At 39.1% G+C, this 13634-nt stretch overlaps 1 protein-coding gene across 1 annotated transcript in view; it reads right to left on the bottom strand.

Moving 5' to 3' along the window:
• The window catches only part of SPOPL (speckle type BTB/POZ protein like), a 63163-nt gene extending 50118 nt beyond the window's left edge, over window positions 1-13045 (bottom strand). The window contains exon 1 of the mRNA XM_080798272.1: window positions 12720-13045. The gene's annotated coding sequence lies outside the window, so the exon portion shown is untranslated. The remainder of the gene's footprint in view (window positions 1-12719) is intronic.
• Window positions 13046-13634: the final 589 nt, after the last annotated feature.

Genomic DNA, 13634 nt, shown 5'->3' with positions numbered 1-13634 from the left:
GGCTTATTTTAATTCAATTATTAATAGTATTTTATTAAAAATTAAACATTACAAATGCTGAATAAGACCAGGATGCTGGGACACAGGACGTAAATTAAAATTAGTACTATCTTAAGTAAAAGCAGGATAAAACCATCATCCTTGAAAAAGATAAGAGAAACTACACTTACTGGACCTTTGAGTTATTAAAATCTCTGGGAAAAAACTGGCAAAATAGTATGCTTTAGGATAAAGGGTAGTAGGGATCCATATGTCTACATCACTACACCCTGCATGTACATCACCATTAAAATGACTTTATTTTCCTTAAAAATATTTTCTTGAAAAAGAACATTTCACATAGCTGCTTAGTTTACAGGAAAAAAAGAAAAGAAAAATAAATCAAAAGGGAGACAGAAAGAAATAAAGCAAAATGATCCATGAAGAACAATTAGGAGATCCTAAATTTTAAGCCAGTCTTTTCTGAAGGGATGTAGCACATCGTCGAACTGGACTTAATAAAAGGAGGTTACTGCCATCTACCTACCAGCCCTACCTCTCTCATAAGGAAATGCTTTGCAAAATAAACTGAATCGTTTTAATACCTCATGGGAACACTTTAAAGGACATGAATGCCATCTCAGCTCTTCTCACGAGCTAATAATTCCAAGATTCTTATGACTAGCAATAATCAGTAACAATTTAAGAATATGTACAGTATAAGTATTTATCAAACAGCTGCTCTACCCAGGAACAGTATTTTGCAGAAGAAATGAAGTCAGACATAAAAATATTAGCTATGAAAAGGCATATGAGAATGTTAAAAAGGTAAAACTATCTTATCTGCAGTTATGAATTCATATGTGTGTTTTAATAGCAGAAGTCAACAACTAATTAAGAATAAAAGGTACAGGAATGGCACTTCCCTACATCAATTCTAAGGTCTACATTCACTGAAGAATAAGGAATAACCACAATCCTAACACTGAAAAGGATTCACAGGTAGGGACATTTTTTGCATTCCCTGGTTTTCACTATACAATCTGATGACAAAAAATGTATTAGCAACACTACCTTCTGTTGACACAATAAAAAACTCCATATATAACAAGAAATTAAATACAAAACAGCACACAACATGCTGTGGGCATACGGTAAAATTTTCTCAACATTCAAGATCTGAAAACTGAGTAAATCCTGCTGCGTAGACAGTGTTTCCCTTATTTAAGAGGTAGCAGAACCTCACAAAAGAAATGAACCTACACAACCTGCAGTCTGGGAAGAAATCAAGTAAGAGCAAGTGCATTCCAGCATTGTGTAATGAAAGCTTTGAGCCAATGTCGCAGACACACTCAATAAACTAGCCCACAAAACTTTTCACCAGCTTGCAAAATCTTAAAACCTTCCCACGTTTAGCAACAGTTAAGCAGAAATGCACCATCTGTCAGAAAGTCAGTGAACTATACAATGAAACTATCATTTTCATGACATGCTCATTTTGCTCATTTTCCCTAAATTATACTTAAATTTGCTTTATATTCCTGCATCTTATCAACTGATAATGCAGCCAGAATCATCTGATGGGTTTTGTGAAAATAAACATGTCTCTATTCCACTTTTCCTTGGTGCATATGTGGGAGGGTATGTGGGTGGGTATTAGTGGGGAAGGAAATCATGTTTATTTTGAAAACCTAGCCTATCCACAATGCAGTACCACTTTACACCCACCAGAATGGCTAAATAAACAAGACAATATCAAGCAAATGTTGCAGAGTCTGTGGGACAAATGGAATTCTCATTCACTACTGATGAAAGTATGAACTGATACAACCACTTTGGAAAACACTGAGTAATACATACTAAAACGGAATACAAGCACATATCATGACCCAACAGTTGCACTACAAGGAACATATACTACAAAAATGTATACTACATACACAAGAATATTCTACAGGAGTACTATTCGCTGTAGCTCAAAACTGGAAACAACCTAAATGTTCATTAACAGTAGAGTGGATAATTTATGGTATATAGCTAACAGTGAAACAATACTACAGAACAGTGAGAATGAATAAGCTGCTGCTACACACAACATGAATGGATCATATAAAAATAAATGTTTTAGGGGGCACTTGGGTGGCTCAGTTGGTTAAGCATCTGAGTCTTGATTTCGGTTCAGGTCACGATCTCAGGGCAGTGGGACTGAGTCCTGCATCTGGCTTCACACTGGGCGTGAGGCCTGCTTAAGATTCTCTTTCCCTCTCCCCACCATCCCCTGCACATACACCCACACTTTCTCTCTCTCTCAAAAATAAATAAGTAAACAAACAAATAAATAAATAAGAAAAAATAGAAATGTTTTGTGTAAGAAGCCAGACAAAAGGGTGTATATGCTATATGAGGTAGTATGCATGTCTTTAAATGTATATTAAATGTCAATAAAAAATTTACCTAAAAAAATATTTAATAAATAAATAAGCAGCTTGATGCCTAGATGTCTGTAATAAGATCCTGTTCCCAGTGCCATGCTCCTTCCAGTCTAAAACTGGGACAGAACACTTTTTGGAATCTTCTCTCATGCTAATTTAAAACCATTTTTATATGAAAACAAAGAAGGCTGTATTAAGGTTATAGAATGCAAGAGCCAAATCCTTTCCAGAAGAAAACACTAAAAATCTTTGAAAAAAAAATTTTACCACTAAAGCTCTCCCCTCCACCATGACCTTGACCATTCAGACCTTCACCTTCCTTCCATCAGCAAAGAGTTCACTCTTCTGCCAATCATTTAGAAGAAACACTTGACAAGTAATAACCTACCCTAGCAGGGTAGTTATAAGGATTAAAACAAAGAGTGCATATATAATTTGCAGCACTGTGCTTAAGCACTCAAATGACTAGACAGTATTATATCCCAAATAATGAGGCTTTCAGGTCAAGGGCTATTTCCAATACATCAGTGTAAACACAGAACCTGATCTTTAGTAGTTGGGTCAATAACCACTTATGGAATAAATGAATGATGTGAGCTCAAAATAGAACAGAAAAAATGAAAACAAAGCAAAAGTGAGAATGAGGAAAAAATCCGGAAGTACAAAGGAAGGTCTTAATCTACTTTTACTATTAAAGCATATGACAGGGGCGCCTGGGTGGCTCAGTGGGTTAAAGACTCTGCCTTCGGCTCAGGTCATGATCCCAGGGTCCTGAGATCGAGCCCCGCATCGGGTTCTCTGCTCAGCAGGGAGCCTGCTTCCCTTCCTCTCTCTGCCTGTCTCTCTGTCTACTTGTAATCTGTCAAATAAATAAATAAAATCTTTAAAAATAAATAAATAAAGCATATGACAATATTTTAAATCTCCAATGAACCAACAAAATCATGAACATATAAAATATACCATCAAAATAAACAAAAACTGCCTCATTATTTTCCCACATATATTTCACAATGTCAAAGTAGGATGTTTTAAACTAAAATTAAAACATTGTTCTTTAATTTGAAACTCTTTAAAAATATCCGAATGAATTCCTTATGAGGTTAACAGGAATCATAAGTATATCACAAGTTATTTTCAAGACATCCGTCATAGCACGTCAAATTCTAACTATATCATAATACAGATGAAAGAAAAGCAAATTTCAGCTTAATCTTTATATAGTATTATTTTCATGAAAATAAAAACGCAACTTTGATATCAAAGTTGTCAAGACTGCAATCTAACATTAGTTTTAAAAGACACAGAAAAAAAAAAAAGAAGGTAAATCAACAAAATACTTTAATCCTCACTGGGTGCCTAAAATACCAATGTCCCATTTGATAAGGCCCCTTGTCCCTCCCTTTTAAACACATCATTTACTTATATATCCTAAATCAGAAATAATATTGTCCTTAATCAACCAACATTTACACAAAACATTTAATTATGTATAAAGCACAACTCTAAATGTAAATATAATTCATTTCGTTCTTATAAAACAAACTCTTTCAAGGTAAGTACTATTACCACTTCCATTTCACAGATGAGAATGTTGAGACAAAGATGCTAACTGATTAAATTCACAAAGCTATTAAATAGCAGTCTGGTTACATGCTCTTAATTTCTGTGCTATGCTGCTTAAAGAGCTCTGAAGTAAAGCAGAATTTTAGACTTCAGAAAGCTCTAAGGTAAAGCAGGATAAAATTTCACTTCATGTTGGGAGGTTAGTTATTTTGAGGAATTTGGGTGATAACCATAAAATGAGGTAGCATTAATGCCGCATTTCATTAATTCTAAGATGCCCATTTTCTCTCATATTTTAACATTTCTAAAATTGATGGCATTTTAGGGGCACCTGGGTGTCTCAGTGGGTTAAAAAAATGGGTTAAAACTGATGGCATCTTATATTTGTAACTGATATTGTTTTCTCTCTTTGGGATACATGTATAATGATGCATCCAGTAATTGAAGGCAAGTACATTTCAAAAAATTATTCTATTATCTATACCTAATGCAGTAAAATATAAAAAATATGGTACAAGTGTTTTAAAGGGCAGTTCTTCCCTTTAAACCATAATGATCTATAAGAAAATTCTATGAAAATACCTTTACAGTACTGTCAGTTTCTCAGACCATGTACAAATGTTATATACCTGTAGAAAGACCATGTTATATCCTTTGTGAGAAAGAAATACTGGTTTCATTATATAACTTGATGAGGAAATTTTCTTTGATAAGGGATATGCTATGGGGGGGAGAAGACAGACAAAACAACAGTGAAAATAAGACATTTGAGAAAATTAAAATCATCAAGAATGAAGCATAAATTAGGATACTCCCAAATACCACTTGCTTCAAGCCAGTTCTCAAATGCCACAGATAAAATGCTCACATAAAAAAAATATTTTCAAGTTTTAAAAATACAGTTTAGGGGCATCTGGGTGGCTCAGTAGGTTAAGTGTCTGACTCAATTCTGGCTCAGGTCATGACCTCAGGGTCATGAGATTGAGCGAGCCCTGCGACATGCTCCACATTGGGCATGGAGCCTGCTTAAGACTCTCTTTCTCTCTCCCCAGCTCCTGCTCTCTATAAATAAATAAATAATAATGATCATCATAATAAAAAATACACTTTGAATGCAATCAGAAATGACCAATCTGCTTAGGTGTGTGCCCACTCGAGCTCTAACAAAACTGGACATATTAAACTTGAAGCTCAACCTCCATGCTGAGTAACTAAAAAAGGTTTAAACTGGTCCTAAGAATTGCCACCAACAATTTTAACTAAAACAAATTCAATTAATTTAAGTATTTGGTAGCATCTTGTGTTGACATATGCCTTGATGATTTCAGAATGAATTTATATTCAATGTTTTTTGGTGTGTTTGTTTTCGATTTTCTAGGATGAAAACTATTTACCTTTAGGGGAATTTCCCACTAAAACACCAAAAATCGTATCCAAATTACAACGGAAAAAAACACCTTGTATCAACTGCACTCTTTACCTTAAAGTCACTTAAATTACCTTGGGGGAACAGGGTGGTGGGAGAAGTACAAATGCATTTATACACAATAAAAAAATTGTTAAATTTGCTTCAAAAAACATATCCAGACAGGAAACAATGGTTTCTTCTTTGCTAATAAATCTCAAGTAGTATTTTAAAAGCATCATACTACAACCCTTGAGATCTTGCATTACTTAATAGGAGTGTAAAGTACCTCTTTTTAAATTGTCATTCCTAATTTTATTTATTCTCATATCCAATTAAGAATGAAAGCAGGGAACCTGGGTGGCTCAATGGGTTAAAGCCTCTGCTTTCGGCTCAGGTCGTGATCCCAGGGTCCTGGGATCGAGTCCCATATCGGGTTCTCTGCTCAACAGGGAGCCTACTTCCTCCTCTCTCTCTGCCTGCTTCTCTGCCTACTTGTGATCTCTGTCTGTCAAATAAATAAATAAAATCTTAAAAAAAAAAAAAAAGAATGAAAGCAAATACAAGTTCAAAGGAGTATTCTGTAAGCATGTTCATATTATATAAATGTATTATTTCCATCATACGTTTGTTCTCAGTGTATAAACAACCTATCCCAATCATGGTTTGAGGTAACACAATTTTATATTTGTTGATAATTTTTTTTAGTCTGCTATCTTTTATCTATGTAAAGTTCTGTTTCATATATAGTAGTTATAGAGCACAATTCAAAATATAATGCTAGTAATTATTCTGTCCTCCTTTAGAACATGTAGGCAAGTCTGAAAACATCAGAGCTCTACATATGTATATAAAAAAGAGGCCTGAAAAAGTATGCCTCTAAGAACCATGGTAACATATGAAAAATATACAGTTGTTACACAAGAATTCAGCAAGATTTAAGGAACTAAAACCCAGGGAGAAGGCAAAAGCAAAAGATATTAAAAAAACAATTAAGAGTTACAATTTTCTAGTACAAAATTTAAGGGAGACTACCTTAGCAGATCAGAATAACATTTCCACAGTAGCTCACTGAACTCAGAAGCAAATTTTGGTAAAACCCATTCCTCCTTTATTTTAAAGCAGATCAATTTTAGAACTTTTACTGTTTTAAAAGTTTAAAATACATTTAACTTCATTTTCCCTTTTAATACACTATTTTCTATGAGCCTTTGATTGTGCCAATAAGGTTTTGCCAACTACAGTATTCTTCAGAGAGTAATCCCAGCAGATGAACTGAGTTCTACTACGGTGCAAGAGGGTAAATCTAGGGACATTTAGACAACTATCTAAAATAGTGTTTACGGTATCAGGGGCCTGTTCTTATTCTTCATTGTCCAAAAACACCATCATTAACCATATACCTGAGGTTTAGTAGTAAACTCTTAGCAATCCTTACCAAGGCCTTCATTTTCAACTCTCCAAGTTTGAAAAGAGTTTATGTATTAAATTTCTCCCGTTAAAAAATCACCAAAGCAGGGACACCTGGGTGGCTCAGTTGGTTAAACATCTGCCTTCAGTTCAGGTCATGATCCCAGGGACCTGGGATGAGTCCCACATTTGGTTCCTTGCCCAGTGGGGAGACTGCTTCTTTCTCCCTCTGCCTGTTACTCCCCTGCTTGTGCTCTTTCTCTCTCTAGCAAATAAATAAAATAAAATCTTAAAAAAAAAACCCAAGGCATAACCAATATTTTTAAATTATGCTATAAATTACTTAATGATTCTTTAAGTATGGGTGTTAATATATGAAATATAAAGCTAACCAACAAAAATAAATTATCACCTTGAACAATAAATGCTACAACAAAGTTATCTTTAACTTTTGAAAATATTCAGCAGGTGTCTCCAAGCTTGGTGCTTTTACATGGGTAGTGATATTAATCAAAACAGCAAACAGAAAGAGGTACGTAAGTTGAAGAGAAAAACTTCTGAATGGCACACTAACCTCTCCAAACTATCATGCACATGCTAGTGTTCCAATTCCTTGCCTTTGCATGCTTTCAAAATACCTGCATTTTGCATCATCTCTTTAGTAGCCTTTCTTTATCATTTCTTTAAACTCCTCTACCACTAACTACACTGGACTGCCCTCTCCACCTCTCAGACACTACTCAAAAGTCTTCCCTAATGCCTTATCTGTGCTTCCAAGGCAACCTGAATAAGCTGCAGTGACAGCACTAATTACACTGTAACAATTCTTAACTGTCCAATGCTCCTAGTCTCAAGTATAATCACATTTCTACAAGTTTAGTATTCAACCCCTGATAAACAGTACTTAAAAAACACTGTTTGAGGGGCGCCTGGGTGGCTCAGTGGGTTAAGCCTCTGCCTTCGGCTCAGGTCATGATCTCAGAGTCCTGAGATCGAGCCCCACGTCAGGCTCCCCGCTTGATGGGACGTCTGCTTCTCCCTCTCCCACTCCCCCTGCTTGTGTTTCCTCTCTCACTGTGTCTCTATCAAATAAATAAAATCTTAAAAAAAAAAAAAAATTGTCTCCTTCTGCCCCTCCCCCATAAATAAATAAATAATAAAAGTGAATTCCCTTCATGTTGCTCAATCCAAAGAGTACTTTTTAGTTGCCAACTAAATTGAGTTCTCAGCTTCATTCAACATAGTTGAAATAGTTGATTACCCACTCCTTTTTCAAATAGTCTATTGCCTTGGCTTCCGTGATGTCAAGGAAAATTTCTTCCCAACTCTGGCTACACCTTCTCAGTCTCCTTTGCTTCATTTCTTTTTCCCAATGTTTAAATGCTGACAATTCACAGGGGATTATTATATCCCTTTACCATCTCTCTCTGGGAAATCACATTCACAAGCTCCCACGGTAAGATATCAACTGTAAGCCATATACTGAGGATTTTGAGCTGAATTATGATCAATACTCTCTTCACTTCCCAAAAACTAACAAGCAAAAAACTGCTCCTCTCCCTAGTATTATTCCCTGTGTTACCAACAAGAACCACCAACCCTGGAAATCTGCCTTCTCCTCTCTCTAGACCCCCTACTCTAACTCTAAATCCTATCAATTTAACTTTTCCCCCAATCCAGCTACTTTCTATTACTGCCATCCTGGATTAGGATTCCATCATCTCCTGCCTAACCTACTATAATAGCTGAACTCAGTTCTACTCAAAGGTGTGTTCTGTAGACCAAGAGTCATCCATGAACTACTGTTATTGGTCTGAGACAAAGTAAATACAGAAACTGAAAGAAGTATTTAGAAATTTTTACACCAATCTGACAACTGCCACAACATCCATTTTATTGTGTCACTAAAGTAGCAGTACAGATCAGAAACCAAACCAAACCAAACCAACCAAAACTGGTCCTTCTCCACATTAAGTTTGAGAAGGACTGGCCTAACTGGTCTCCCTGCCTTTATACTTGCCTTTCTCCAGTGTGTCCTCTGCAGAGCAGTCAAGTGATATTTTTAAAGTAAAAATTTAAGTAACTTATTCAGGTTTTTAACATTATCCAGTGGCTTCCCAATGCCAGAATTTAAGCACAAAATGTTTAACAATGATTGACCATTGTGATCTGCTCTGGTGTCATTTTGCGTCAACCAGCTTCATGTGCTAAGGTCCAGCACCGACAGGATTTTCAGTTCTAGAAAGCTGAAACTGCCAACAACACTTGGGTAACTTCAGTTAATCCTTCAGATTTAGCCTAAAAGTCATTTCTTCAGAGAAGCATTCCCTGTTACATTAGTGGGCTTTCAACGCTTAAAATAATTTTCCTTTGTGGCAGTAATCATAATTGTAATTATTATTTTTGTAATTAGCTGTTTAGCTTCTTTATTCCAATAGCTTTTGCCTCCATTAATACAGGTACATTCCTTCCATTAACATACATCACCAGAGCCTAGCACAGTGCCTGGCACATTATCCATCATTCAGTAAATTTTTGGTAAGTGAATAAACCTATGTCAGGAAACATAATGGTGAGCAGGACCACAAAAATGCAAATGCCTTCAGTATCTAGTCATGGATAAGACTTGGATAAGTCTATGCACCTCTTGCTTTACAAAAGTTACATCTCCTTTACTTCCCTAAACCACCTAAAAAGACAGGGAAACCTCACTGTCAAAAATTACTTTTTCTTTCTTCCCCCAAAAGGTGAAGAACTTTGTCTAAAGTAACCAACAAGGCACTAAAAGATCTGAGAGGCAACAAAAGGTAATAGACTACAACAACATCGTCTGGTTCCACTGCTTACAAAGCTGTCTGATTTTGTGGCTGTTAAATAATTTCTTAGTTTCCTTATCTGTGAAACTGAGATACAATAAAGTCTTCAAAGAACTGTTATAAGGGTTAAAGAAGATATTAAATTATTTTAAACAGTGCCTGGCACAATGTTTTATAAATGTTAGTGATTATTGTCATCTTCAATATTACCAGTCTCTTATAAAGTAATTTTATCTGCCTTCTTGCTTATTTTCTGTCAGTGCCACATTAAAATAACTTACAAAAAAGCAGAGTCCATTATTATTCTCTGATGGGGCTTTTCTCAGCCAGGGTTCTGTAAGAATTATGCCCTACAGAAACCGAGTTAGGTGATTATTTCCTCAGTTCTCTCTCTCAAGGTACATAGCTGGTACCATTTTAGATACATAGGAGAGGAGTTAATTCATTACACACCCTGGATGCCCTAGTGCATTAGGGCTTGATACTCACTAGAACTCTTGGTTCAGAAGGACTGCTCTTGCATATTCTCAATGCCTGGCATGAAGTAAGTGCTCATTAAATATTTTTAGAAAGGATGAATATGTACAAAACCAAAGCAAGAGTGCTTAGCACAAAGTAGATGCTAAGTGTCCATTTCATTCCATCCCTTCAAAGTTCCTATAAACTTCTGAAGTCTTATTCTAAGGGAGTCATTTTTCTTGAACCAGGGCTTATATTACTCCAAGCCAAAAAATGTAGCATACAGACAGCAGGAAAACCAAGAGACAAAGAAAGCAGTGTTGGCAGAAACTATGTGAAAGATAGGTAGAATCTGGGTATGTGGGGAAAAGAGCAGAGGTTATTTTAGGTGAGACAATAGCATAGACAAAGTCACTGTCACTCAAAGTTTGGAGTACATTCCTCTGGTGACATAAAATATGATTTTAAGCTATACATGGGCAACATCTTTATTTTCATAGCGCCTATGGCACTATTTATAACAATACCAACAGTACCTACTTGGGTTTTAACTGAGTTATTATAAAAAAAATCAAGAAAATAATGCACAGGATGTAAGCAAATATGACAAAAACTGTCAGGGTTTTAAAGAGTGAGTAAAATCTGGGAAACATCAAGGCATGGATGTATTAATAAACATGATATGTTGGGGCACCTGGATGGCTCAGTGGGTTAAAGCCTCTGCCTTCGGCTGGGGTCATGATGTCAGGGTCCTGGGATCCAGCCCCACATCGGGCTCTCTGCTCAGCAAGGAGCCTGCTTTCCCCCCCCACCCCCTTCCTGCCTCTCTGCCTACTTGTGATCTGTCAGGTAAATAAATAAAATCTTTCGAAAATAAATAAATAAATAAATAAATAAATAAACATAATATGTTAAGAGAGAAAAGCCACCAGTCTTTTGACTGAAGCCAAGTTCTTGAGTACCAATTCAACATAAAGCACTGGTAAGTGTGAACAATCAGAAACCGTCATTTTCCACTATGATAAATTTGCTACGTATTTCATCTATTCTCAAAACAAATATAACATTTTAAGGACACCTGAAGCTGGGACTGACTTGCTTGTAGCCTAGTACCTGACCCTTAAAGAGGAAGCTAAAACTCTTTTAGCTTTTCACACCAGAAGGAATTAATTTATACAGTAACAAAATATAAATCATAACTACATCAAAAAAGGTGTTAAATGAAAAAGAGCAAAAAGCAGCCTTCCATTCCCACCTTCCCTCCTCAAAATTAACCTACCAATAGACAAGAGAAGTCAAGCTAAGAGATGATGATAAAGAACATTTACTGAATGCTTACCAGGTGCCTGGAACTGTTGTATTTTACCTGCAATAAGTTACACAATTATCACCACCATCTTATCAAGAATACCACTATCCCCTTTTAGAGGTATAAGAATACTGAGGCATAGAGATTAAATAACTTGCCCAAGGCCAGAGCTGGTAGATGGCAAAGCAGGGGTTTAGATCCTGGCAGTTCAGCTACATCGGAGTTCTTAACCACTAGGCACCATTTCTCCTAAGAATAACAGGACGATAATTTGAAATATTCCAGCTTTCCCATTATGGCAGCAGAGATGTAATTTTCCAAGGTATAAACCTTTTATTACTTAAATTTCCTAAGAAACAGTGGATTCAGCTATAAGGAAAAACTGCGAAGACAAGTATTATAATGGAATAATCTAGGCCCAGTATCATTCAAGTATAGACAAAGCATCAACAGCCTCAAAAGTATGGTTGAATGACACAATTCACAGAAAAAGAGGTCAAAAGTTGAGATAAGCAAAAGGTAAATCTTATTTCTACTGGATCCACTGCTCTGAGGAAGAAAACTCGACCATCCTCTCCCCTTTACTCAGTACACATGGACTCCAAAGAAAGAGGAGTTAGGGGAAAAGATAGCACAAGGGAATAAAAGGGGAAAGTGAACATTTGAACCCTGAACCTCAGAGCTAGTTTGATGTTACCCTGCGAACGTGACAGAGAATTTGTGAGAGGGCAAGATGTGCTTGGAGGTAAGGGAAGTAGGTTGAGGGCCTGAACACCGTAGTAAACACGGAGTGGTCTAGCTGGAGAGCAGAGAATTCACGCTAAAATGGGCTTATAGGGATAACTTCATCCGTTTGGGATGAGAGGTGATGGGGACGCTGGGGAGCGGGGGGAGAAGGGGGGCAAAGAGGCTTCCCTCTTTGGGCACTACTCCAAGAGGGGAAGAAAACAGACCAGGTATAAAGGGGCGGGCGTGGAGATACACAGGTATAAAGGAGCGAGACTGGAGAAGGAAAAGGGGCGAGGTTCGTGGAGGAAAGTCTCAGGGATCCTGGTAGGCGGAAACTGGGAAATCGATGGGGGGGTCGCCAGGGGTAAGCCAAGACTGGCGAAGGGAAGGCCTGCCCGGTGTGCAGAGGGTGGGGCTGAGGGGCGGGGGGGGAAGCACTCCTGAGAAAGGGAAGGCACGCCGCAAGAACAGGGGTCCGGAGCCAGGAAGAATGGGGGTGCAGTGGGTTAGGAGGAGGGCGCCCCGCTCCAGCGCAAGCGAGCTGGAAGGGCTGGGAGTTGGAAGAGCAAGCAACCAAGGTGCAGCGGGGACCCCGGAGGGGGAGGGGCACCTACCCGGGCGTGCGGGGCGGCGGCGGGCAGTCCCGGCAGCGACTCCTCTCCCGCTGAGGCGGCGGCTGCGGCGGCCGCGGCGGCGGAGGTGATGGCGGCGAGTCCCTGTGGCGGCCGCCTCCACCGAGCCGCATCCCTCCTCCCCCGCCCGCCTTCCTTCCCTATCTCCCGCTCCTAAACTTCTTCCCCGGGATAAACAAACCCGCCGCCAGGGGCGGCCGCCTCCGCTGCTCCCGCCCCCGCGCAGCCCCCACTTCCCTGCCCCGGGCCCGTCCGGGCTCCGGCTTCCGAGTTGCGACTCCAGCCCCAGCCCCAGGCAGCGAGGGCGCGTGCGCGCGGCGGCGGCGTGGACTCGCAAGGTTCTTCCTCCCTCCCTCACGCGCCGGGCACTTCCGGGCCGGCCCGGATCCACCGCCGGGTTTTGGAAGCTGCCGCCGCAGCCGCGACCGCCGCGGCTTGCGCCAGGCTGTGGGCCCTCGGCTTTGCGCGCCCGAAGCACTGGCAACCGTGGAGGGGACCAGGAGTTCCCTCGTCTTGCGGGACCTCCCTTCGACCCAACGTAAAACTTTCCTTGCCTAAAAGCCTGCTGATAACGCCTCTTAAGTGGATAGACGTAGGTGCCATAGGCGGCAACCGTTTCTCGGTATGATTTCCTTGGTGCTGTACCAGACTGGAAAACCAAGGTGCAACTTTTACCGAGCTCCTGTTGCGAGCTCATAACTATGTGAAGTGCGAACACGAAAACAGCAATATACAGTCTTCAGGGAGAAATAAAGACAACTCCAGGTCGGCAAATGAAATGCCACAGTGGAACGGTTTTTGGTTGGAGATGAGCCTGCCGTGGAAGTCTCAGGCCTAGGAAGGAAGGGGTCCGCCTAAAGGCGACTGGGCTTGCTTGCAAAACGCAGAACAGGTGGC

The sequence above is a fragment of the Martes martes genome (assembly GCF_963455335.1).
Source record: "Martes martes genome assembly, chromosome: 3".
In the NCBI taxonomy this organism is placed as follows: domain Eukaryota; kingdom Metazoa; phylum Chordata; class Mammalia; order Carnivora; family Mustelidae; genus Martes; species Martes martes.
The sequence above is the reverse complement of the archived record's forward strand: the minus strand, read 5'-3'. Positions and strand labels throughout refer to the sequence as shown.